The sequence below is a fragment of the Agelaius phoeniceus genome, chromosome 4 (genome assembly GCF_051311805.1).
Source record: "Agelaius phoeniceus isolate bAgePho1 chromosome 4, bAgePho1.hap1, whole genome shotgun sequence".
Classification (NCBI taxonomy): domain Eukaryota; kingdom Metazoa; phylum Chordata; class Aves; order Passeriformes; family Icteridae; genus Agelaius; species Agelaius phoeniceus.
The window spans coordinates 29905962-29932680 of NC_135268.1; the positions used below are offsets into that span (position 1 = coordinate 29905962).

Genomic DNA, 26719 nt, shown 5'->3' on the forward strand with positions numbered 1-26719 from the left:
TGCCACCATCCCTGTGGGGGCTGCCTGTTGTCTTCCACAGCCTTCTCCTGGAGCTGCAGTCTCACAGAGTGTAGCTCAGAACAACAAAGGTTTGCAAGGTACATCCTTCAAGGAGATCCTTATGGAACCTTCCCTGAACTGAATCGCACCTCTTGGGAAGAAAATAACTATAATTCCTTTCTCCTTTTCTTTTTTTCATGACAGGCAATTCATTTGAACATCCAGCAAAAACACTCAGAGAGGCCAGACTCTTTATGGGCGCTGCCTTGCTCGGGGGGCAGCAGCACGGCCCCAGTGAGGAGCTGGCAGTGCCATCACCCCCTGCCCTGCCAGGGCCGGAGCATCCATGGCACCCCCTGCCCTGCCAGGGTCGGAGCATCCGGGCCTCTGCATCCCTCCGTTTAAGCGAAACTGGTTGCCATGGTGACAGTGGGGCTTGCTAAATACGGCCTCTGATGCCCAAAACCTCGTGGGTGGCGACAGCTGAGGTGCGCGCAGGGTCCCTGCTGACAGCAGAGACCTGCTGGTGCTGCTCACCCAGGAGAAGGTGTTTGCACTGGTGAGTGAAGGAGGCTCTGCTGCTGGTGGTGTTAATTGTGGGTTGCTGATTTTTATCTTCCACAGCACCTCAGTGCTCCGCGGATCAGGCAGGCTGGCTCGGGGACCCTGCACTGCTGCTGATAAGAGGCTGCAGTAGATTTATCTGACAGGTGCAGGGGGGACTTGCAGCCTTCTCGCTCCTTGACATGGCAGGGTCCCTTGCTCAGAGTGACATAGCCATTCCCATGCTTACCTGTATAGGGCTGCATGGAGGGAGGGTGAGATTACACCTGATACAATTATCACTTTTTAATTACATGCAGCAGCCCTAGACACACTCTTGGGTTTACTGTAGGAATCTAGTAAGGCTCAGGCATGAGAGTATTACAGGCTGAGGAAAACTGTTTGCCAGACCTTTTCCTGCAGCTTTCATCGAGAGCTGTGGTGCATGGAGAGATGCAGCAATGTGTGTGAGGCTGGAGGGCTGGCTGTGTGTGTGTCCATCCAGCTCTGCTCAGCAGTGTCCCACTGAAAAGAGGCAGGAGGTTCACATGCTGGCGGTCCCCATGATGCTCGTCCCTCCCAGGCACGGGGGTGGCATTTGCTCACAGGAGGTGGGAGCTTTTCTGTGCTGTCTGCCCATCTGCACAGCTCTCACACTGAGCTGGGGGTTGTTGGAGCAGCAGGACGTGAGTCCCCAGTGCTCCCAGCTCCCTGTGGCAGCCTGAGCAGCTTCTGGGCCCTGCTCCCAACAGATTTCAGTGCAAGGCTCCCCGCAGTGTGGGGCAGGACATGGGGGTCCAGCCCCCACTGATGAAAAGCTCTGCTTGGGTTTTGGAGCCAGCAGGGCAGCCCAGCAGGAGCCACATAGTCATCTCTGCAAGCTGTGGGAGATGCACATGGGATGAGATGGAGCTGGAGGGATATAGGGAAGTGGTGCAAGGTGAGGATCCCCATGTGCCTCACAGCATGCGAAGGAGGAGAAGGAATCAGAGGTTACAGCTCCTGCTTGAGCTGTCTCCTGGAGCTTTCCAGCTTCTTGGAGCAGCCAAAACCTTTGTAAGGCAGATTTCCTGAAAAATAACAAATAGCTCATTCTTGAGGTATGAGGCATTAGGAGAAAAAGGGCAAGGAGTGAGAAATATGATGCTGCAAAACTTCCAGAAACCATTGCAGCTGATACATAATAAACCTAGAAGCGAAGGCAGAGAGGGAGGGAAGAAGACTGTGAGGCAGCCCTGCAATAAGCAGCTTCTTGCAAGAAAAGCAGAGAGAGGAAAGGGGGGGCAGACACACCAGTTTTGCCGGTGAAAAACAGGTATACATGCAGAGAGGTCAGCAACAGGAATTACTGAGATGCTGTGAAGGCCATTGGGGACATCCACCCTCAGCAGGTGCCCCAGCACATGACCGGTGGCTTCTGTGCTGGGTCTGGTCTCCAGGCTGCTCCAAGGCACTTGGCCAAGCGTGGGGCACATGGGGCTGGGGCTGAGCTGTGGCTGGTGGCATCCAAGGGGGCAGAGAAGAATTTGGTGGGAATCAGAGGGGGAGCCTGGAGGATGGAAATCACACATCAACCTCATTTCCATTTCACAATGGAGGCGAGGAGGTGTCTTTTGGAGGTTGGAGGTGGTTGTACTTTTTAAATAGTGAGTGAAATGTGAAAAAATTGTTCCTGGTCCTACACCCTCAGAATGATTTATGTTGGTATTTAATCCCGCTTGTGTTTCCCTACCCACCACGTTCTGGTTTTTCTCTGCACTTTTGGGAAAGCAGTGGGAAAGCAGCATGCTGCTAATTACAGCCCAGGGATGCTTGGACACAGAGGAGAGGGGCAAAGAGAAATAAATAAATAAATGAAAAGTCCCATCACCATAATCCATGAATATAGGTGCCACTCTTTGCAAAGCCTACAGCTGTATTCCAGGGAGATTGCAAGTTACTGGCAGCAGTTTGTCAGGGTCTGGCTGGCTCAGGATTGGACTGGTGGCAACATTTGATCTCCATCATTTGCACTGCTGAGACAAAATAAAATGTGTTGGTGTCAGGGTCTTGTCTGGGGACATCTGCACGGCCAGGGTGGTGTATCTGCCCCAGCTCTGTAGGTTTTGGGGCTGTTGCTGGTTGCAGGGTGGGACAGGTGGCTGCTGGGGGATGCCCAGGGAAGCACCATGTGCTGCAAACTCTGTGTGTGCTGGCAGGGATGTTTGCTTTTATGGCAAGCATATCTCAAGGGCTTATGTTTAAAGTCCCAGGCTGTCCTTGCATCCATGTGCTGTTGGACTGCACAGTTGTATCCTTCATTAAAAACAAATGTGAAGGCACCTGTGCTGCCTCTGGGCAGGGACTCAAGCCTTGATAACAGGAGCATGAGGGAGGGAGCAGTGGTGGGCACGTGCATCCCCAGGATGCTCCTTTTGCTTCCTCCCCACAGACTCCTGGTGTCTTGGCTGGTGGGGCTGGCAAGAAGGAGCTGTCAGTGGATGCAGGTAGGGGCTGCTGCTGCCTGCATGGTTCCCATTGCCAGTCAATTAATTAATAAATCTTTCTGGCACCTTATCAGATCCACAATTCAGTCGGTTTGGGCTCCCTGTGGCAAGTCATCCGTGACTGTTTTTATTCACTTTTCTTTCTGGCTGCAGGTCCCTCAGCAGGCTGCCTCAGGCCAGTGAAAAATCAGGCAAGCTGTTCTCAAAATGGGGGTGATGAGTGTTTGCTGTGCTCAGTGCTCTGCCTTGCAAGTTTGGCTCTGCATCATGTCCTTGAGCCCTTCACCTTGGCATGGTTCAGAGCAGTAGTGCAGTGGCCAGCTGCCAGCAGGGTTCTTCCTCCTTGGGTGGAGTTCTTTTGCTTTGTTTCAGGTTTTGGGGGGGTTTCAGGGGCTTTTGGTTGATTTGCACAGGATCACATTGGCACAAGGGGCTGGTGGATGAGGGGAGAACACTCACTCCTGAGGCACTTTCTGTGGGACAGCATCTGCTCTCTTCCCTCAATCAGGGAGCACAGCACTCCAAAAGTTCTAGGGGTAATGGAGCTTCTTCCACACACACCTTCCCCCATGCCTGGTAGTTCTTGTAGAAACAGTCCATTTGTCTGGCAAGGACCTGTGCAAAAGCTCTCTCCTTGGGGATGTGCTGGTGATGCCCATTTCCATTTCTGCCTCCATGCCAGCTCCAGAGACAGCCTGGGAGCTGGTACCTGACTGCTCCCAGTGCCTCTGATGTGCCCTGAGACCTGACAGCTCCTAATGAATGAAGTACGAAGAGAGAAATAAACCCCTCATCCTGCTATCGAAAATTGAGGTATTTCTCTTTTTTTTTTCCATTTTCAGAAGACAGAGCACTGGGAAATATGAGATTGTTGCTCCTCCACCAGCCTTTGTCTTTTCAGAGAACAAAGGTGTTGAGGGAGAGAAATGGAAGTCAGTATTTGTATTTTTCAATGGAAGAGCAAAGAGTCCAAATCCCTCCCACTTTTGACATGTACAGTAATTCTTTCCACATCATAAAATCTTGGAGGGCTGGAACTACTAATGCTTATGACCATTAATGTTGTTGCGAATTACTCGTCTTCCATTAGGTATTAAAAACACACTCAAGGCTCACCATCCTTCTGCAGTGTCTGACACAAAAAAATGCCACTTTTTGCTTTCCAGACCCTGCTTTTTTCCCACTGGAGTTGCCCTCACCTCAACTGTGCCACTACAGGACCTGGCTTGAAGAGTTTCCATGCAGTCACAGGCACTGCAAACCCCAACATCTCCTCTCCCCTCTTTTCCTCATCCTCCTATTGATCATCTCCTGGTCCCACAGGTTTCAACATGTGGGACAGACACCGCAAACATGTCAAAAGTGTGATCTGAGAATTTCCAAGCAATTAAATAATCATTGGTTTATCTTCAGAAGCAAATTAACGTGATTTAAAATGAAACAAATTTGCCTTGAAATCAGCAAATTTATATTCTAGGGCATATGAAGAAATTCAGGGATTCAGTTAACTTGCATGGAAAAAGAAAAAAAAAACAACCAAAAACCAAAGGGAAAAAACCCTGCTGCAAGCAGTATTAGCTGCCAAAGCCATAATTGTGCAAAGCTGGAAATCCCTTGCTCAGCTGAACCTAGCACATTGGTATAGCATTTTAAGTGAATTAGCTGGCATTGGAAAGCTAGCATTTCTTATAAATAATAAACCAAATGTTTTTTTCAAGTCGTCCTGACAGCTTTCTTGGAAATCTGAAAATACAATACTTATGTTAACCAGCTGTGTCATCTGGATCAGTGTTTCAGTTTTTCAATGGGAATTATAAAAGGTAACATCTGTAAAGCAGCACAGTTCATATAGATTGTGAAATACTGCCTCTAATGCAGAAATACATCAGCGATGAAGTGATAATTTAAAAATCATTATCCCTGTAATTTATTAATATGTTCATATTACACAGTAATTTATGCTGTTATTTTGTCACTTTTCTTGTTTTCGCTTGGCTTTTATTTTTACATGTTAATCTTCTGTTAAGCTAGACATCTTAATCTTCTGTTAGCAGAGACAGGCTACTCAGCTGCCTCCACAAAAGCTGGAACACTCATCCGTGCTGTGGGTGGGACTCCCTGGTCTGTGCTTTGGGATGATCCCAATTGCTCCTGCAGGCTTGGGTACACTCATAAATGACAAGGTTAGACCAAAAAAGGAGGCAAGGCAGTGTGATCATTGTCTTTACTGAAGGAAAGCTGTTTGGTTGTCTTGTTCTTCCAAGTGTTTTTAGGCTGTGAGGAGTGAGGCTGTTTTGCCAGCATGACCTTTCTTAAGGGAGATTTTTCTGCTTCTACCTCCCAGACCCTTGGTACCCTCAGATCCCTTCTGCAGTCACTGGGGCTTTCAAATTTTGCCCCACTGGGTAGTGACAAACTGCCCTAAACCCCTTCCTTGTGTGAGACTTACAAACCCCAGAGAAGGGTCTCTGTGATGAATGCTGCTGGTGGCTTATTTCCCCTTCTCTGTCTGGTAGGACTGCCCATCCTGATTAGCTCCGAAAACCCATCTCTCATGTCTGTGTGTCTCAAACCTCAGATAACAGGACTGAAGAAGTAGGCCCTGAGGAAAAATTTCCAAGAGGCCCACAGTGTGGCTCGGTCAGGCACTCTGGTGTCTCATTTCTCATCAAGAGCAGCCCAATGGCCAGATGAAGAAGTCCCAGGGTGGTATGTAAGTGACTCTGCTTCCAGAGCCTGGCTAGAAGAACTGGTGAGGTTCAGGCTCTGAGATCCCTTTTAAATCTTGAGATGGGAAAATGGCCATGGCAAGGGAGGCCCCAGAGCAAAGCATCAGGGTTATCCTGAGCAGGGTGGTGATGGTAGCTGTTAGTAACCATGGAAGGTTTAAATTTAATTCCATACCCACGTACATTGTCACCACTCAAATTAGAACAGCTATCCCACAGCGACGTGAGAAATCACAGGGCTTTAAAAATACATGGTAATTAAAACTATTAGAAAAATTAAACATTTTTATACCCTTATTTTCCCAGTTCCCCAGTGGGATTGTGGTACTGGTAATTTAAGATTGGGGGGGAGGGAGAGGAGAAGATGCATGTATCTTGGAAAGTTAATTTGGGTCTGAAGTGAAGGAATCCATCCTATGCTGCAGAAATTATCAGTAACTGCAGCTGAAGAAAGCAGAAACCACTCTATCCCACTTGTCATACAATTGTCCATATGGAAACACTTATTTGAGAAGGAGTAATTGAGAGCCTTAATATGAAAATCATTTCATATTTGCCTCTGAACCAAAAGGTCTTTCTCCTTCAAGATGAAACTTTTGCATTAAATATTAACAAAAGAATGAAAGCAACTTCTGGTGAGGATTCCTGGTGTGCCTGGGAAGCCATCAGGAAAGGGTTCACAGGGGGCTGCAGTTGTGGGGGCTGCGTGCACAGGGCATGGCACTCCCAGCCTCATGGAAGGCAACTGGACCCTGGCAGGGCTGGGATTGCAGCCACAAAGTCAGCCTGGCTAAAATAATTTGAAAATGAAAAACGAGTTCCCAGAGCACAGAATGAAAGAAAAGCAGTTCCCCTCTTAGAAGGCTTGCAGTTAAAACAAAGCATTTTGGGGTTGAGCTCTTTGCTGAAAACCTCTGTGTGCCCATGGTTTTGCACAGGGTCATGGCATTGCCAGGATTCAGTCTTCTCCCTTCCTCCTCCTTCTCCTGCTTTGACAAAGAGGCAATTGTAAATAATTGAAGTCCGTAAATTGCCCAAGTCGGTGGCTACCCTTTTAAGATAAAGTATTTAAGTGCACTGATGTAATTTGTACAGTAGTTTGAAGTTCAGGATTACAGACACCAGGTAAGGTTTTATTTTAGGGTGTTTCTGGCTAGAGCAGCCTGGTTATTGGAGAAAGTTTTTAAAAAGCATATTTCCATCTCTGCCTAGTTTTAGGAATGGCTGGATCTAGATTCAGTCCATCTTCCTCTCCACATGCTCTTTGGCTATAAAATTCTCCCTGCGCAAGGGTGTTGCCCTGGCTCACTGGTGCTGGAACACTGCCCTGGATGGCCCCAGCACCTTCCCACCTTCCCCCTCTGCCCTTAAACTGAGCATTGGAAGAGGGCAACGAGCTCCAAAAAATATGAAGATAAGGGTACAAACTCCAAGCCCACCGTCTGTCTAATGCCTGGCACAGAGCCAGGCTTCCGTGCATTTAGAGCAGAGGCTACAAGCAAGTATTTATTTATTGATTGGGAAATGGTGCAGCGTTCCTCCGACTCGCTATCGGTTTCCAAATCTGATTTAAATAAACTCTTCCACTGCATAAATCCAGGCAAAATGTCATTCACCATATGTTTATTACTGAAACTTGGCTCTTGCTTGCATCAAAGTAGTTTTCACACGCAGGCTGTTTGTTACAAAACCTCAGTGAGGCAGGTATAATTAGCACTAGCGCTTGAGGGGGAAAACTGGGGCTCAGAGCAGAGAAAATAATTTCCTTGCTGCTGCAGAGGGAGTCAGCGTGGGGATTTGGATTAGAAACAGCCTCTCCTACCTTCCCATTTTCTTCATGCAGATGACTAGATTTGCATCTTTTATTAATTTATAACAATTGGACAAATTTTACCTTGCTCATTTCTTAAAGAAAGAGCTAAAAATGCTTGTAAGGCCAGCTTAGAAATATCCAAAAATATGGGCTTCCTACCTGAGTGGCCACAACTACCTTGCAAGAAAGAGGTGTGATTAGTTGCTGTATGCCATTTTGCATACAATTAATGCTTATCAAGTGGAGCACAAAACACTCTCTGAATACATCATTTATATGAGCTTTATAAATGATCCACTCTCATAAAGCCAGCATAGCTCATTCTGATGAAGCCACGCAAAGAGCCTCACAGAAATAAGTAGCTAAAGTAAGATTTTTTTTGTATGAAACTCCTCCAACCCTTTACATATCACCACTAGGATTATTATTAAGTGCTCAGAGATGTTGGAGTTCCAAATGAAGTTTGTGAGCTCTAAGGAGGCAAAAATTACAGATCTTTTTCCTTTCTTTCACTTTAATGTTCATATGTGAGCAAACAAAATTATAGGCTGATTTTTGATATTTTCTTGTCTGCAAAACAGACCTATGAAAAGATTAAATTTGTGTCAAGGTATCCTCTTTTTGGTAAATTCCTAATACATATGAATCCTAACCCTAATTGTCTGGAGGCACTTAGACAAGTTATAAAATAAGAAAATGTTATCCTGCTGCACATATTGTAGGTGTCTTTCAGCATGTGCTCAGGGAATTGGAGCTCCTGGTTTGTGGTTTCCAAACAGGCACCTGTGTGGTGCAATGCCTACCTTGCAATATCCTTTATGTCTTTCAGAGTTCCTGTCGTGTGTTGGCTGCTCCTGTTGAATCTGCCAGGATGGCTTTTTGGATCATGCTCAGATGGAGGAAAGGTATTGGAGCCCAGCGTTAATTGCAAGTTCAGAAGGATGGTGCAGTTGGTGTGAAACATATGATGTACACAATACCACTCAGGCATTTCCCTGGGTCTTAGTGCAGTATCAAAGTTAAATTAATCTCGTTCCTGTTCCCAAGAAGAACAGGAAGCTGGGAAGTTATCAGTAAATTTAAGGAATATTATGCATGATGCTACTTTGGAATGGTAATTTGGTTATAGAGCATACTATTTTAAAAACCCTTATGTTTCTATTTCACAAAAGCATTTTTAGTGCATCCAAAGAGCTACTTGTGCCTTTACAGAAAGGACATTACCTGTCTTGTTTTTGTCGTTGTGCAAAAAAGAAAATAAGACCTAGATAAATTATATTTTCAAAGGGTTTGTTTCTCTCCTTTTGCTTATGCCCTCTGGGGAATTTTCTGCAGCCTAGAAATGAACCTGCTGGCAGGGCTAAAAACCCAACTGCAAGTCAGGCCTACATGGCAAATGGCCCTGATGCTTTTAGGCTTAGCCCATTGCCAGCACTGGTTTCCACACAGCACCTGCTGGGCTCGGTTATCTTTGCCTTCGGCTGATGCTGCAGTCACATGGGGAAGAGCCTGGAGCCAGCCCATGAAGTGCAGGGTAAACATGCCCAATATTCCAGCAGATGGGAAGGCAGGCATGGAGAGTGGGTTGTGTCTGGGTGTGCAGCTGGGCTCTCCTGGCAGGCAGGCACAGCACTGGTCAGGCAGTGCTCTGGTACGCTTCTGCAGGGCAGCTGAGGTTATTCATCAACCCCATTTCCTTCTTTCCAGCTTCTTTACTGCTGCTTTGTGTTGTTATGGGGACTTTTCTTTCCTTTGAGGTGTTGAAAGCAGCAAAGCTTTTGCTGGTACATTAGTGCTGCTTCGGGTGAGTGGTTAGCAGGTCAAAAAGAAGGAAGGGCAGGGGAAGCACCTGGAGTGCAGGTTGTGCTCTCAGCACCAGGCAGGTAATGGAAGAACAGAGGGAAAAGATCAGCTGAGCTGCCTTGGCATCTTCAGCAGGAGCAGCCTGTGGAGGGCACAGCTCCAGTGGGTTTGCAAGGTGGTTTGTGCCCTCCTGCCCACAGCTGTGGCACAGGACCCAGCCCCCAGCCACCACCACTGTCCCCATGTACAGCAAGGATTGGGAAGTGGGAAAGAGAGAAAACCCAAAAAACCCAAAATTTTGACAAAGGTGTCAGTTTAAATATTGTATCTATTAGAATCACTTTAAAAATCACAGCTCAGAAATGAAGCATAGACTAAAACTCTGATCCAATCCAGAAAACAATTATCTCCCCACATCAGCCCACTGGGACTATTACAGAAGATGGGTTGATTTCAGAACGACACTCTATGGAAATTAGACTTTTATAAAGCCTCAAAGGGAAGGAATCAAAAGACATGGAAAATGTTTCTTAAAAGTGTATCTAGTGATAAGAACTGGAAATTTTGGAGCAAGGCAATTGATTTTTCTTGAGAAATTGGTTATTATTTTGGTAGGGGGAATGGAAATTGAGAAGAGGATGCCAGATTCTGACAGCATGCAGTGTGCCCTCTCTTGGATGTCTTTCTTTTCCTAGCTGCTGTCAGCATGGCTGAGATGATGGGTCATCTTCATTTGGGCTTTGGCGCTGGGTATTTTCACTTCCTGGAATTTCTGTTTTGGTTATTCATCAAGATACAGGGAAGGGGAGGAGTTAAGTAAATCTCACCACCTTAGGACATTTCCCTAAGAAACAAAATTGTTTTGAAAAGGAAAAAACTACGCCCATGTTAGATGATGCACTGAAATGCAAATAGGTGTTGACTCAAACGTGCAGTGATGAAATAACAAATTTTACATCAGCAGGGTCATAAAAAAGAAGGTTTCAAACAAAATAAAAACAGGGTTGGGCAGAGGCAGGATAAAGGCCTTGAAAGTGGTCAGAGAAGGTGCAATGCTCCCCCTTCCCCCACAGGTAAACTATGCTGGAAAAACGGTAACAATGGATGAGGAGAAGGGTAAGGCACTCAAGGTACTTTTTGCCTCAGTGTTCAATGGCAACCTCTCTTCCCACACCTCTCGAGTGGATGGACAGCAGGATGGGGACCAGGGAGCAAAGTCCCCCCCATGGTGAGTAAAGACCTGGTTCATGACAGTCTGAGTGTGCTTAAGTCTATGGGATCCAATGAGATGCATCCCAGAGTCCTAAGGAATTGGCTGATGTAGTTGCCAAGTCAATCTCCATGCTTTTTGACAAGTCATGGCAGTCAGGTGAAGTCCCAAATGAAAGGAAAAAGAGAAACATTTTACCCATCTTTTAAAAGGGGTAGAAAAGAGGAGCCTGGGAACTACTGGCCTGTCAGCCTCACCTCTGTGTTTGGAGAGATCATGGAACAGATCCTTCTAGAAGGTGTGCTAAATCACACGGAAAACAGGGAGGTGATTTGGGACAGCCAGCACAACTTCACCAAGGGAAGTTCTGCCTGACCAGCCCAGTGGCCTTCTATGATGGAGGGACTGCATCAGTGGACAAGGGAAGGGTTGCAGATGCCATTTATCTCATTTATCTGCACTTCTGTAAAGCTTTGACAGGGTCTCTCACAACCTCCTTCTTTCTAAATTGGAGAGAGGGGGATTTGATGTGTGGACTGTTAGATGGATACGAAAGTGGCTGGATGGTCAGATCCAGAGGCTGGTGGTCAATGGCTCTGAGGGGTCAGTGGATGTCAGATCAGGTGTCTGTACTGGCACCAGTGTTATTAAATATCTTCACTAATGGCATTGGCAGGGAGATTGAGTGCATCTTCAGCATATCTGCAGATGACATCAGGCTGAGTGGTGCTGCTGACACACCTGAAGGATGGGTCCAGGGACCTGAACAAGCTGGAGAAGTGGGCCCATGGAAATCTCATAAGATTTAACAAGACCAAGTGTGAGATGCTGCACGTGGGTCAGAGTAACCCCTGGTACCGTGACAGGCTGGGGATGAACAGACTGAGAGCAGCCCTGCCGAGAAGGACTTGGAGTGCTGGTGGGTGAGGATGGACAGATCACAAGAAAGGTGGAAGGGGCCTTCTACAGGAGCCTGTACCAACAGGACAAGGGCGAATGGATTCTAACTAGAAAAGAGTAGGTTTAAATCAGGCACAATAAAAAATTCTTTACTGTGAGTGTGGTGGGGCAGTGGAACAGGCTGCCCAGAGAAGCTGTGGATGCCTCATCCCTGGCATTGTTCAAGACAGGCTGGATGAAGCTCTGAGCAGCCTTGTCTAGTGGAAGGTGTTACTGACCATGGCAAAGGGGTTGGAACTGGATGATCTTTAAAAGTCCCTGTCAACCCAAACCATTCTATGATTCTATGAAAATAAGGTTTCACAACAGCCCTGTAGTAGGCTTATATGAATGGAGAGGATGGCAAACTGAATGGGGTTAATTAGGAAGGTAATTTTGCAGACAATTACATTATTTGTTTGAAACGCTGGATACACGCATTTAAACTTATTTCAGTTGCCATAACAACCTGATACAAGCATCATATAATCTTTTATCACATTATCTTGGATATGATTACATTATTTTACAACTTTGGTTGCTAGGAGAACACAGTACCTTCCTGCATGCTCCAAACAATTCTCACTTTGCAGAGACATCAGCTTCTGGCAGCTGGCCTCTGAGATGGCTTATAGAATCATTAGCGAGGCAAGAAACAGAGTTATACGTGTAGGTGTGAGTTGCACTGGGAAAACTCTCTGAGAGAGGATGGATGGGGTTTTCTCCTGCCATGGGGCTGGCAGGAGAGGCTCTTTTTGAAGAGCTGGGAGCCAAGGAGGCAGAAGTCTGGGGGGCAGCCTTGAAGGGAGCTTTGTTTGAGAGTTAGCTTGAGCTGATGAGCTTCCTCTGCTCTTGTTTTGATGAATTTGCATCACAGAGAACAAGTTGCATTTCATGCTATCAGTTTCCTTTGATGAAAAGGCTGATAAATGTGTAGTTATACCTCCCTAGTTGCTTCTGACATGACAGCAGAAGCCAGCTCTCTACTAGCAATGCTTCTCTACCTCTGATATCTCTGGAGCTCTTGTAGATTCTGGAGTTTTCCACCTTATTAGGTCTCTGTGTGTGGATGGTGGTTACGAGAGGTAATATGGAGGTCTGAGATTCATAAAAACATGAGTAGAACACTGAAATATTTTTAAAATTTTTAAAACCCAGGAGTGTTAGCAGGAGCATAACTTTTATTTTCTTGTCTCTCTTATTTGTGATTACAGAAGCTCTCTGGGAAGACTTTGTTCTTAAACCACACTTAATAGCCAGAAAGGGAAGAAAATTAGTTGAGGTTTTCTTTTTCCCCTTCGATCTCCCTCTGTCCTGCGCCTTAAATTGAGATTGCAATTAAAAGGAAACCCCAGCTGCCCAAGAAACAAAACAGAAGTTCACAAGATGGCCTAAAAATCAGCCTCATCTTGTTTTCCTTTAGCCTTCTGCTTTGAGAGTTACAGAGTTGGGCAATACAGGCAGCAGTGCGAAGACAGAGAGAGATTTGAGTAGCAGCACACACGTCTTACAAAGAAAACACGGAAACATCATGGTCACTGGTCCTTGTGACAGCAGCACCTCCCAGAGGTGTGGAGGGGCAGAGATTATGGGCATGAACCTGCAGGAAGAAGGGTTTGATCTCCCAGGCCACGGTGTGCTTGACAAAGCTGCCAAACAAATGAGTCTCAGCAACACGGGACCCTCCTCCCTCTGCATGGAAATGTCAGGCTTTGGCACCTGCAGGGTACCTTGCTGCTTTGGAATGAGAGCACAGCTCTCCAAAGTCTCACCAATGACCCAGTCCCCAATTAACAGCATGGCTTTGTGGGTTTCTGACACTATTCTTAAAGCTCCTGTGGGCTGCTGCAGCCTACAAGCCAAGGATCATTTCTGCTTTGCAACACTCAAAAGAGAGGAAGGGAAAAAAGCTGGGAAGGGAAAGCTATGGTTTCATTATTCCATGCTAGCAGGATAACAGAATACATTTCCTTTATTACTAAAATGTGTCATTTGAGAAAAGATCCTGCTGTCTGATCAAGCTCTCCATTAGTTATTTTTGCATGTGCATGCATAAATCCAGCAGCTAAGCCTAGAGCACTGCTGTATATTGGAAACCAGAAAGTGCTGCAGGGTGTTTCTAAAGAATAGCAATTTGGAGGTTGTGGGTGGTTTGTGGGTGTAATCAAAAAGGCTGCATACCGAGGCATCTGAATTAGGCTTCTCTTTAGACTGCTTACAGCCTCTATCAAGATTGTTAAGAACCTCATTCTGCCACTCTTAGCCTCACCCAGTAGAATTTTCTCCTGAGAGCAATTTTATTGGCATACCATCTATTGTATGAAGGGGCCTAACACAGAAGCTGAGCTCCAGCATGGCTGAACACAAGTGGAAAAATACTGAGCTTTACCATACATACCTCTGCCCCCCATATTTTAGCAACTGCTGAGAGCTGAGATCAGCTGGTGAGCAAACCATGGTGCACTGGTGGCACACTGTGACCAGCATCCTGGAGGCTGCAAGGCCAACACAGCATCAGTGAAGGGTGAAAACCAAGCAGCTTCTTTCTGCTCTCCTGGCTTGTGTTAGCTGCTACCCACCATGTCAGAGCAGTGGCTCAATGTCCTGCTGCCCCTGCAGGCTTTCCCCTCACCCCCATCCATGGTGATCTGCCACAGCCACCACCATTTCAAGATCCTCGACAGCTCTTAAATTCCTGGCTGATTTTTTTGTTGCTGTTGCTTTACTGGGTGTTTTCTTGGTTGTGTTGGAGAGATTGTTTTGCAGAAGTTCCCTCATCTTTCCCCTGAGGAGCCTTGTTCTTGCTTGTCTTGAAGGGACCCAGCAGAATGTCACCTGAGTATCCTGCCCCTCCGGGGAGCCTCGTGCCCTGCGGGCAGCCAGCCTGCAGCACAGGCAGCTGACTCCAGCCTTGCCTAATCTGGTTGATCAGTTAGTGTGGAGGCCAAAAGGCCCAGTGTTTAGTGTCTGTGCAGGTGAAGTTTCTCCTGGCCTTTACCTGCACTAGCAGCACGCTTCTGGCCTGCGCACTCCCGCTCCCTGTCAGCGCCGGGGCAGCGCGTGAGCCAGCTCTGCCCAAACGCCGAGTGCAAGAGCACGTCTAGCAAGTTCCCCCAGACATTTACAGCCCTGATTTTGCCAGTGGAAAGTTAATCATTGGTTTGAAACTGTGCAAAAGCGTTAAGGGAAAAAAAATCACAAGATCACAGGAAGAACTCTAATGCGTTTCCTAGTATATCCCTTTCATTTGCCTTCACGGATCACAGTTCTAAATACCTTGGGGAGAAATGTGTCTGAGCATTTCAACACCTGGCAAATATTAACTACCTCAAAGCACACTAACACAAGTGGGTTTGGGGGATGCTGATGTCTATGGAAATAGTCACTTTCAAATTCTGCCCTTCATTTCAGTATTTTTCTGAACGACCACCACAGGACAAAGTAAAGCCAAAAAGCGCTCACAGTATTCAAAGATCCTTCAGTGCTTAACAAATATTACTTCATTAGGCTCTTTGATACCTTTCCAAGGTAATTATGGTATTGTTATCTCTTCCTGCTTTTAGAAATAGAGAAATTATGTATTCTCAGGGAGTAATGCAGAGTGAAACTCAGTAAAACTGGCTTGTGATGTCCTGATAGTTCTTTGCAGATCCTCCCACTGCTGCCCAGCACTCCTGACCTGTGGTGCAGAGGAGCCCATCTGTGTCCTCTAGCTAAGAAAGGTAAAGTGCCTGCTGGATGAGTTCTTTTTTTGTAAAAAAGGGTTGAGGGTGGAGAGGGAGGAAGTCTGTGTTCAATAATGCTGAACAATATTCTTTCTGAAATCTACTTTTCCTGCTTAGAAGTGGTATTGATTTGACCGCCCATTGGAAGCAAACAGTAACATGAGCAGCAACCCACGTATGAGGAAGTTGAACAGGTAGGATTTCTTATAGGTATGCTCCTTCTTATTTCCTAGCATTCATTGCTGTCCTTCCCAGGGAATAGTGGATAGTGGGCTGGATGGACTTCAACAATATGTATCGATTTTAGTGACCTATTTGGTCAAAGGAAATATGAAAACAAATCTGCAAAGTCTTGAAATCTCCTTCTTGGTAGACTGGAGGGACTAACCCTGTGAACCACACCTGATAATGTATTTCTCCATCAATAAAAAGCAAAGTCTCTTTGCAGCCTTTTTTTTTCCCTATGCAATGTCTTCTAAAACAAGAGTGATATACAGCTGGTTAAAAATGCATGTGGCGGAAAGAAAAATAAAATTCTGCTGTTTATGCAGAACAAGCAAGTTGGGGAATGTGGAAGTGCTTACATGCCTGTTGGTAGTTTTTTTGTGAGTTTAGGGTGTTTTTGGATGTTTTTTAGAGAATATGGTCTGGCCACCCATAGAGAACAAACTTGAGCCCTGGCGGACGGGTGTGTTTGCCTGGCAGCAATGCAGCTGTGCTCTTTAAGGAGCAGCATCCCATAGAAATATAGCCCACAAAGCAAAACAGACTGGCCTTTTTCCTTCCTCAGACTTGAACCACTTGAACAAATTGAGGGGGGGAAACTACAGAAAGAAGAAAGTGCACCCAAGACAGGATATTGCACACCTGGATCCACAGATTTGCAGACATCCCAGACTCCGGGTGCTGCTCCTGCCCACAGGAGTTTTGTACTCATGTCCCCACCCACTTCTCCCCTGGGAACATGTCCAGTGAGATGTTTGTCAGGGAAATAGCACAGCTGTGGTGGCGTTGACAGCTGTCCCTCCCTCAAGCAACCAGTTTTCTCTCTGCAGCAACATGCATGGTGGAAGAGTGGCTTCGGCATGTTTGCATTTCAGCTCGCTTGCTTTACTGATTTAGTACAAATTACCATGATTTCTAGCAAACCTGGATGCTTACAAAGTTAATGAGGCAAGAGAAGAGCACTATAGGTAAATGCCAGGGAGCAACCTGTACTTCTGTCTTTTATGGTTGTATTTTTCACTGTATTCTGAAAGCTCCCATTGAGGTACAAACTTCTCCATGCTGTAAAAATTTTAAGACCCTAATAAAAATAAGATTGAATACAATGGCCAAGAACTAGACACTTAAACAACACTTAAATACACTGAAACCAGGCACCAACTCACAAAAAAAGAGTAATTATCCTCCCTGTACTGCTGTACTCTTTTCTCTCTGGTGAGTCACACAAGGTGGCATGAGAGCAATCATCTTATTCTCTGGCAGCCCTCCTAGACAGAAGGGGGGATTGATTGATTGTTTCAAAGGAACGATTAACGAGGAGCTTGTCCCTGAGAAGGCTTTATTTGCTGCTGAGCATCGGCCACTCTAGCCGATGGTGACTGTCCCAGGGCATGGTGAAGGGGCTGGGGGTGGGCACACAGGCCATTGCCTGTCTCCTCAGCCAATGAAAGTGGAGCCAGCTGCAATTCAGAAACTGCATTAACTTGGGTGCCAGCCCCATGCAGTACCTGGTTTGCTGGCCAGCTGTTTTTCAGTACCATGACCAGCTTCCTTAGGTGCTCAGAGGGTTTGTGCCTTAGTGCTCTGTACATCTCCACAACAGCTGCTCCTGGAGAACTTCAGTGTCTTTGTGTGACTCCTCATTTCTGTTGTTCAGGCACTGATGAAGGCAGAGGTCTACAGTCCCACCTGCCTGTACAGAACACTGGTAAGTACCTGCTGGTTCATTCCCTTTGGTGGCAGCCCCCTCCTGCAAGGGAGCAGGCTAGCCACCACTGACTGCATAACCTACCCTTTCCATAGGTCACAAGCTGTTTTTTCAAGGGAGGTTTTGTCTTAGACTGAAACAGTAAATCAGTAGATTTCCCCTCATCTGTATGATCAACACAAGTCACAATCATGAGTCCAGACATAATTTCTCTGACTGACACATGCCAAAATCTAAGTGGAACAAATGCATGACACCATCTCATACAAAGTCCCTAAGAAGTAGGCAGCCCAGATATGCTGGCCCTGGGTGTGGCCAGCCAAGAAGGTACCTCACCCTGGGAAAATATTTCCTGGTTTATAACTTTATCTCTTTTTTTTTTTTTTTTCCAGCTGCTGTGGTTCTGGCTGAAGCTGCTGGCCCCCACATGCTGTGACTGCCACCTCAAACATGACAGTGTGGGAGATCAGGTAGGTCCTCTCAAACCTCTTTCCATCCAAAGGAAGTGAGAAAAGAGATGCAGTTGATTGTAACTGAGATATGGTAAGAGGCTACTGATCTGGGAGGGCTGCAGCATCTGGCAGAGATCAGTGAGCTGTTGAAGGAGAGGTCCCAAACCATGTGCATGCCTGAAGTAAAACTCTGGTGGTTTTGGGACTGGTTTTCAGCCAAGAAATGTGCCTCACCCAAGGCAGTCCTTCATTCTTTTCTTCAGTGTTGGCAAAACAACCTCTTGGATCAAGTAAGACTTGATCTAAAGAAAGACTTGGTCTAAAGAAACTTGATTTGGACAAATCATAGCTGCTATTTCATTACATCCTCTTGGAGTGACTTTCTCGAGCTTTGTGCCTTTTGTTTTATGCTAGGGTGTCGATGTTGCTGTGCAGTTGGTGTATGTACCTCTGAATTTAGTTTGTTCTCATCTCATAATTGCATCCCAGAGGAAATGATAAGTGTGCTGTAGACAAACACAAGAGTACAGTTACTCTTCCAGGTCTGCCATATGTTCTGCCAAGAAGAGGCCTCTGTGGATGCTCAGTCGCTCCCAGAGTCTAAACTGTCCCTCTCATCTGATCACAGTTCCCAGTCCTTCTGCTTCAAGACCCCAAACTGTTTTTCTGGCCCGTGCCAGACAGGTGCTTTAGATTAAGACTAGATAGTTACACTCCACAGGTGTATGAGCTGCTTAAATAGTGTCAGAGGTTTGTTACAGGCTTTTTACTAACACCTGACTTGGTGTCTGGATTCAGTCAGGAGAAGATGTTTGCCAGTGTGGGTGGTGGTCCTTGATTCAGGGCCCTTGGATTTAGATAATGTCTGGAGATGTTCAGCTCTTCTAGCACATCTTTGTCCAGGTGTCCGTCTGCAGCAGAGAACAATTAATTGCTCAGCTAGGGAGGTGTTAATTGCTGTGCTGTTACAGCTACAGCTGGTTAGTTGAGGCTGTAAACAAACTGTGCCACAGAACCTTCCACCTCCAAGATGGTTCCTGGTGTCCATGTGGATTGCTGCAGCTCAGAAACCTTTGCAGAAGCTCCACTGAAAGTGCAGGTAGGATAGAAGGGGAGAGAGTGCCCCTCCAGGCTTGCTGGACTGGCTTTGGCAAGAGGTGTTTAGGCAGCCAGAAGGGAGCTGAGCTGCAGTGGAATGAGCTGCCTGCTGAGGCTCTGTACCGCAGCCTACAGGACATAGCTCATGTCCTATTCTTTTTAGTGCTGTGTTTTAAAGATGCTTCAGGTACTGAGCTCTGGGGGCCTCTGTGCTGTTGGGAAGTTGTGCTCTCTTGTGGAGGCATCAGATTTGCTGTGGGGGGACAGCAACACAGGGCTTGCTGCTCGTTCAGCCTCACAGCCCCAGCCACCCTCTGGCTGCAAAATAACCTGCAAGTGCTGCCTCTGGCATGTTCCCTTTCCCCTCTGGTGTGTCTCAGTGCAGAGCTGGAGCAAGCAGTGTGGATCTGAAGCGTTCACTTTGCCCTAATGGTGCCTTAATCTTGAGCAGGAGGGGAGCAGGGGTGATGTGCTGACACTGTGAGCAGCAGACAGCTCTGTCCTCAATAGCTCAAGGTACTCTAAATTAATGCTGATAAAGCTGGCAGCCTATGTTAATCCTCAAGTAAATGCATGAAAACTGATTAATAAAACAAAGCTTCAAGCTCCAGCAGCTCCTGCATTCAGGTCACTGAACCTATTTTAAGAAACAGGCTTTTGTGCTTGTCCATGGCTCCCATTCCTAGGATGGCAAGGCAGAAGTGCCAGCTAGGGCCACATGCTGGTGTCTGGTGTGGTATGGCTTCACCTAGGTGGCTCTTCCCTGGATGCAAAAGAATTGCCATTACATACTCTTTTTTTACTAAATCCTTCTCCTACTCGTCTGAAATGTTTCCTGATGCTTTGAACTAATGTTCTCATTATTTAGTAGTGACAAAAGAATATATTTTGTTTCTAGGAGAGCAAAAGCCTTATTTTCTAACTGTGTTTACCTCTCTTGGAAGTTTATTCTGAATGCAATGCTATTAAGACTGGATAAATTTAAGCCAGGAGTGGTTTATGACATGCTTAAAGTGTATCTCTAATTTGTTTATAGTGGTGAATTGGGCAGGAGGTAAAAGGCATATTACTTCTGGACACAGTCTGAGGACTTAGCTATATTCAATTTAGCCAAAGCTAATGAAATATTTCAGTCCAAGAAGGCTCTGACTTAAGGAACTGTTCTCAGTGGGGGTGACAATGGGAATCTTTCCCTTAATGCTTTCAGGGTGTTGGATTTGCGAAGCAGGGGCAGCAGCATCTTGCTGCTACCACCATGGCCTCTTGCCTGCAGAACAGCAAGGAGATAATAAATAGCTGTAGGTTTGCTGTATTTCAAGGCCAGCACATTTGTCACATATCCCTTTAGAGCTAACCTCATGGTTGACTGCTTTGCTGTGATTAAGCTGCAAAGAATTTAGAGATCCCACCAATCTCAGTGCTGGGATTTGCCTTTATCCTTAAAGAGGGCTGTTATTATTATCATGTTCTTTGGCAGGACAAATTTGGTCAGAAGATTACAGATTGCCATCCCATCCCAAACAATCCAGGCTTGTAACCCATCACATGGACTCCCTCCTTCTACCCTTTGGGTCACACTCAGAGCCAACTGGAGCTTGCCAGCAGGCATGACACAGGGGACTCTCCAAGGATTAAGCACAGAAATTTGCTGGCCAGAGCTTATATCAGCTGAAGGCTGAGCCTGCCTTTGTGAGCTGTTGTCTCAGCAGAGATCCCTACTTTCATGAAATGTTTAAAGGCACACATTACTCCTGAGCATGGGAATTCACAGCCATTTTCTTCAGCCTTTGCAGGGAAGTACAAGCTGCAATTTGGATTCTCTGCAAAGCCCTCTGAGTACAAAGCCTTGCACCAGTGGCTAATGTTTGCTCCTGCTGCAGGCTGAAGGCAACATTTGCAAGCAACAGGGGCACAGGAAGTATTCATCTCCTAGGCATTTTATAGATGCTGCTTAGCATCCCAGGTTCTGACTTCCAAGTGCATTCTTTCTTCAGTGCGACATTTGTGACAGAAAATTGGATTTCACTGAAGTATGAGGGGCTTGAAACACTCATTGCTCCTGTCTCACTTGAAAAACAGCTCTCTCTCAGCCCCTAATATATTAATATCCTTCCCCTGTCATTTCCCCCAAGTTCAGCTACAATAGGAATGAAATTCAGTGGAAGTTGCAAGTACCAGATCATGTTTGGCAAGAGATGCTCCATGATGGTTTGTTGCCAAGTTGCATTTAATCAGCATTTTTCAGAGACTCTCAGACTGGGTTTTTCCCCCAAACTTCTCTCACTAAAGTAAAATTAAGTTAATTCCAGGACTGGAGGGACCTTCTGCATTTGCTTAGTATAGTTTTCACAGGGAAGTCTAAGTTAAAATAAAGCTGTGCTGGTCCTGAGCTTGAACCAAGGAAATTGAGAGGCCTAAGGGGTCTTTGCAAGGGAGAGAGCACATCTCCATTCGATGCAGCATAGAGCTCATCCTGAGTCCTGGAGATTTCACTCTGTGCTGCTTTTCATGGGGACCAGCATGCAGTCCCTTGAGGAAGCTGTGGTGCAACTCACATTGCTCCTGTTAGAAGTAAAATCTAAATTAAGATGGTGGAGGTGGTGGGTTTCTAGCCGAGGAGAGGAACAAAAAGACTTGCCTCCAAGAGGAACATAACCAGCCGGGCTCTGTAGAAGGATTTTAGGACTTGCTAGACATTTCTTTTTTAAACCTAAAAAATCTGAAAAGCAAATTAATAGGCTCTTTGAGTCATTCTGTGAAACCCATAAAAAGCTGTGAAATTTCACTCAACAGCTAAACTTCTGTGTAGATTATTTGGGCTATTTTTCCCCCATAGAGAGGGGAAAAGCAAGAGCAGGAAGTTACCAACTGGGAGGGACTAATGCCAAAAGAGACCCTATGCCAGAACTGAATTTCATTCCTCTCCATCATTTCAGTGGAAAACCTATGAATAGCTTGAGTCCCAGAAGGCTTAAGTGGAGGACCATATGTGATGGAGCAGTTTTGCACTGGACAGCTATGTGGAAGGGTGAAAATTCTCTTGCAAAGCTGACCCTTGGCAGGGGGGGTATAATGACAAGGACGTATGTGTGTGACAAGGCATTCGTGTGTGCTTCAATCCTCTGGGAAAATCAGGGCAGTGAAAAAAGGAGTTTTGTGTAAAGGACAATGAGCATGGCTTGTCTCTGTTTATGCTACTTCACATCAAATCACCACTGTATCATTTTGGCTTTTTTATCAGACCAAAATTTTGAGCACTGTAGGCCATCAATCATTTTACTCACATGCCAAAACTTTTGCTAGAATGAGAAATAAGGAGACATAGCACTGCATCCTGGTGAAAGATGTCCTTGTGTTTCCTTGGGATACTGGAGCACACACAGGGACTAGCCCTGTTCCTCTGATGGTTCCTTACAGCCTCTCTGCCTCCATGCCCTTCTTTTCTTTCAGGAAATCCAGCTCATCTGAGGGTCACTCAAGCATCTGCAGGTAGAACTCTCACAGCTGGCAAGCTTCCCCCATTTAGTAATTTTTTTCCCTTCCCTAGGCCCTTCCACATTAAATTCACTGCAGGGCCAAAGAAACCTCATATTCTTCAGAAATGCACTGTGTGGTTTTTCATGGTCTAGCATTGACAGAAAGCCTGTGCTCCTCAAAACCTCCTGAGGGGCCTGGATGGGCTATTGCATGGGAGATCTTGTATTACTCAGGCTCTGAAACATCCCAATCCCAGATCTCTGCATTTTTTGAGGAAATTCAACTGTCTTCAGAAAGGAAAGAATTTTCTTCTACTGAAGGACAAAGTCATATCTTCTGTGCAAATTTGAGAGGGCAAATTTCTCCTCTCAGATCAGCATGACAGATTGTATCTTGGGTTGGGAGCAGCTCAGACATATGGGGACCGGGATGGGGAGCTGGTTTCCATGCAGCGCGCCTGTAACCCTACAAGGCTGGTGCTAGCGTGGCAAGCCAGTAGTCATCCTCTTGAAGTTCAAGCTGAATAAGAATTCAGCAGCTCTAGTCATCATTTGAAACTCTTGAACTGGCAAGATTATTCTGGTATTTCAACCTCCAGACCCCCAAGTTCAATCCCCTAGGATTTCTGATACTCGTTATGTCCTTTACTGATGGAACACAGCAAATAGACAAAGCCAGGCATTCTGCTGTGACAAGGTCACAGCAATCCAAGGTGAAACAAGATCTGTGCCATGCCTTTACATAAGTAAAATTCGAATTTAGGTTTAAAAAAACAGCAAGGACTGGAGAATCCTCTGTTCTTTTTCTCTCTCTTGCTCTTCCCATTGCACTCATTATTCTGCTTTCCTGCATGACATCTGTAGGAGTCCAGCTACTATCCCAGGGGCACAGCAAATCTTTCCTGTCATGATACAGAAACATAGTATTGGGGGATTCTTAAAGCCAGATGGAACTGGTTCACTTTTAAATAAGTCTGAGGAATAATGCTGCTCAGTTAACAGAAAAATTTTTGTCCTCTGCTATCAGTATCTTTGTCCTTTTCCATATATCATTATAGCATTTCTGTGCTGTATGTAAAGGCTCACCCTTACACACATTAAAAACATCCTTCAGGTCAAAACAATACATATTGTATTCCACTTGTGTCCTTCAGCTCATTCTAATAAGAAGTATGAAAGTCCTTAACATTACATCCTGTGGTGTTTGAGCAGTCAATATGAAATGCAACCTGAGCAGAGGTAATGGGGCCCAGTTGACTGACAACTGCAGGGGTGGCTGCTGAGAACCTGGGGTTGGAGGATGCTTTGCCCCCAACACTGAGTCCTTCTGGAGGTCCCCTTGTGCTGCACAGGGGTCAGAAAGGAGAAGGGTTTCCATGTTTAGTAGAATAAGAACCTGCAGTTCAGGGCTTGTGCTTTCCGCCCAATGTTTTACCAGAACCTGTAGCAGATTCCCCTTCAGCACCTTCTGTTTCTCTGCCCCTTCTGTGCCCCTCTCCCAGGGGTGGGGAAAGAAAATATTGTGACATTTCAGACCCTGAAAACACAGTGTGAAACCACTGATCACTGCTCTGCATCCCAGTAAGACTGTGAACCAGGGTGGCTAGAAGGTGATACATAGCTTGGTCTCCTGCCTTCCCTGCAAGAAAAATAATGCTTGCTGGGATGCAGCTGAGGGTGGGAATACCTTTAAGCCTTGCATCAAAATCTTTCAAACTTTGGCTTTAATCACTCCTCCAAGAGGCTGAGTAGGAAGTTAAAACAGCTGGAGCCACAGTTTCAGGGTGTTCCTGAAGGTGATTAGTCTTTTGCAGGATTTTTAAAGGGTATAAATATATCCTGTGCAAATTCAAAAATCTTGCCAAGGTGTCTGTTACAGACAAGAGAAAACACTTTTTTCCCCCCAAAAAGCCCATCTGAGCCTTAAATGAGAGCAAGCATTGTGACATGTTTACATTTTGTGGGGAGGGGGGGGCGGTGGTGGAGGAAGTATAATCAATGCAAGGGAAGATAGTGTTGGCACTGCTCTCTTCTGCTGGCAAACTCAGCACCTGAAAAGCCCTGGAGCCACTCTTATGCAGGAGAAGAGATGCTGCCATGCTGATGAACTATGACTTGTGGGGAAACAAGTCCAAGAGAGAAGTCTTCAAATCACCCTGAGTTTGAATCTGGTGTTAAGAAAAACAAAAGCAGCCTCAGGTATTTCTGCTAAAAAGGAATGGAAACATAGTTATAGGGAAGGTGGGAGCTGGGGGAGATGAGAGGTATGAAATGCATTTATTTCAATCTTGTGAAGTACCATAGCATATTGAAGCACTTCAGTGAAAATCAGGAGAGATGGATTTTGACACAAACGTGTCTTCTAAATCAGCTAGATGCACGTCTCCCTGCCAAGATTATGCATAGGTGAACTTTGAAAAGTGCTAGCCTCATCAAAATGAAAAAAACAGATCTCTTCTTCCCATCTCCAGACAAGCTAAGGTCTGAAGGAAAATATATCATTAGCTGCAGGAATATGAACTTTGATGAGCATATAGGGCTGGATGGACCTCTGGAGATCAGCTACTGATTTTTTTCTTTTTTTCCTGAGAGTCTGAGTAGCTCTACAAGGAAAATGTAATTTTGTGTTACTGAAATAAAATCAATTTCTCATTTCTTCCTACTTCACACAGGCCCTAACTTTACCAGCTACTGTTGCAAAAATAACTGGAGTGTTCATAACTGAGAATTTAAATGGAATATGAGGTGCTATAATCCTTCAGCACACTCAGCTTTTCTTGCACACAGTGCAGGAGCGTTTTCTGGAGTAGAGGCAGAACCTCCCTTCTAACACCACCAGGATCCATTGTGCTGCTGTAAACTAAATTATCTCAAACAAACTACGGGGGTCCTACTGGTGTCAGGAAAAACTTTCAGCTTCTTATCTTTTCCTCTCCAGTTTTCCAAGTGGGTATTTTCTGTGGAGTCACTACCAAATGGAAACCACAACCACACTGGTCAAAATGCAGTTGTGGGAGTCGAGGAGCAGCTGTGCACACTACACAGCTGTGTAAGTGTGTAGAGGAACATTAAGGAGGAACTGAGGAAGTGGAGACTAAATCATCCAGAGCTTGAACACCATCTACAGCTACTCTAGCCTGATAGGACTGCCACCTAGATGAACAAAAACCATGGTCTGTCTTTGTTTTTCTGTATTGTGTTGTGATGCTGGCAAGATTTGTGTTTGTCTGCACCTCCAACACTTTCTTCTACTTTTTGGATGTTTCTGTGGATGAATTATAGTAGAAAGAGATAAATTATGAGCTAGAATATTTTCTTTTAAACTTAGACCTCAGATTAATAGAATATAAGAAAGAATATATTTGAAAATTATGTAAGTAGATTTTTGAGTCTGCAAAATACCTTATTGTGCCATGAAAAGGACGAGTAACATTTCCCAAATACTTAATTTTGGTTCAAAACTCACAAAATCGTGCTCTGATGTGGTGCAGAGGAAGGTTTGTAAGATGATCTTCTCTGATGTTGGCACCTATAAGTAGCTAATGTTTACATGAGCACTCCATCTTCTTGGCTTGCTGTTGCCCACTGGGCATGATCCAATCTCTAGCGTACACGTTTCCAGCCAAGACTTCACCCTAAGTCTGAAATTTAGGAAGCTTCAGACTTTTTTCCCAAACCTAGAGAAAATCCACATTAGTTGTTGGTACCAGTGACCCTGTGTTTCCTCAAGACTGTGCCTGGGAGCAATGACCCATCACCCTTGTCTTTGCTGATGCTCATGGTAAAAAATAAAAACATTTTTCTGTTGATTTCAGCGAGGCACGAGTGGGCCCAGCTTCATTCACACCCACACTCTATGTTTAATTAGAAACTATTTTCCTCTAAGAGCAGGCATTTGAATTTCTTGAGATGTTGCAAAGAGCTTGAAGTAGGAGCTGCCGAGAGGTGGGGGTGGTTCACGTAGGAGGAGGCAAATAACTGTTGGAGAAAAAAAAATAATGAGGGTCTTGGATCAGTGTAGTTTTGTAATGTTCCATAATTAAAGGCTGTTTGCATGTTCTTCATGCAACAGAAGAAGTGTTTTCCATCCCTTTCAGTATAAATTTGACCACTATCTGGCAAAATCTATTTTCTAACCAGAGTTAATGTGGGCTAGGATTGCCCAGCATCAGGGAAGGTACCACAGCTGTGAGGAACAACCACCTTGAGCCAAAACTCACTTTTCTTTAGATGTCCTTTTCTAGCCTGCCAGGACATTTCTCCATTGTGTGCCTCCAGTCCTGTCCCAAAGGGTAATAGTTATTTATTAGTGCTGTAAAGAGAAGGCGTGTGCTTGACTAAATTCACGGAGGCTGTGTCCACAGCCTCCTTACTGCTGGACAGTCAGGATTTAGGAAGGAGCCATTAACCGTATGCCTTGTGTGTGCAGTTATATATGGAATCACTGCAGGTTACAGCCCCTGTGTGACAGCTTAATGGCAGTAGTAAAACACAGCTGAAGTCAGAGATTTC

The 26719-nt window shown here is 45.5% G+C and overlaps 1 long non-coding RNA gene across 1 annotated transcript in view; it reads left to right on the forward strand.

Annotated features, from left to right (window-relative positions):
* Positions 1 to 459: 459 nt before the first annotated feature.
* Positions 460 to 26719, forward strand: part of LOC143693953 (uncharacterized) — a 54092-nt gene continuing 27832 nt past the window's right edge. The window contains exons 1-7 of the long non-coding RNA XR_013182059.1: positions 460 to 559; positions 8401 to 8476; positions 10448 to 10602; positions 15163 to 15245; positions 15366 to 15442; positions 17131 to 17181; positions 17574 to 17651. This is a non-coding gene — a long non-coding RNA (uncharacterized LOC143693953). The remainder of the gene's footprint in view (positions 560 to 8400; positions 8477 to 10447; positions 10603 to 15162; positions 15246 to 15365; positions 15443 to 17130; positions 17182 to 17573; positions 17652 to 26719) is intronic.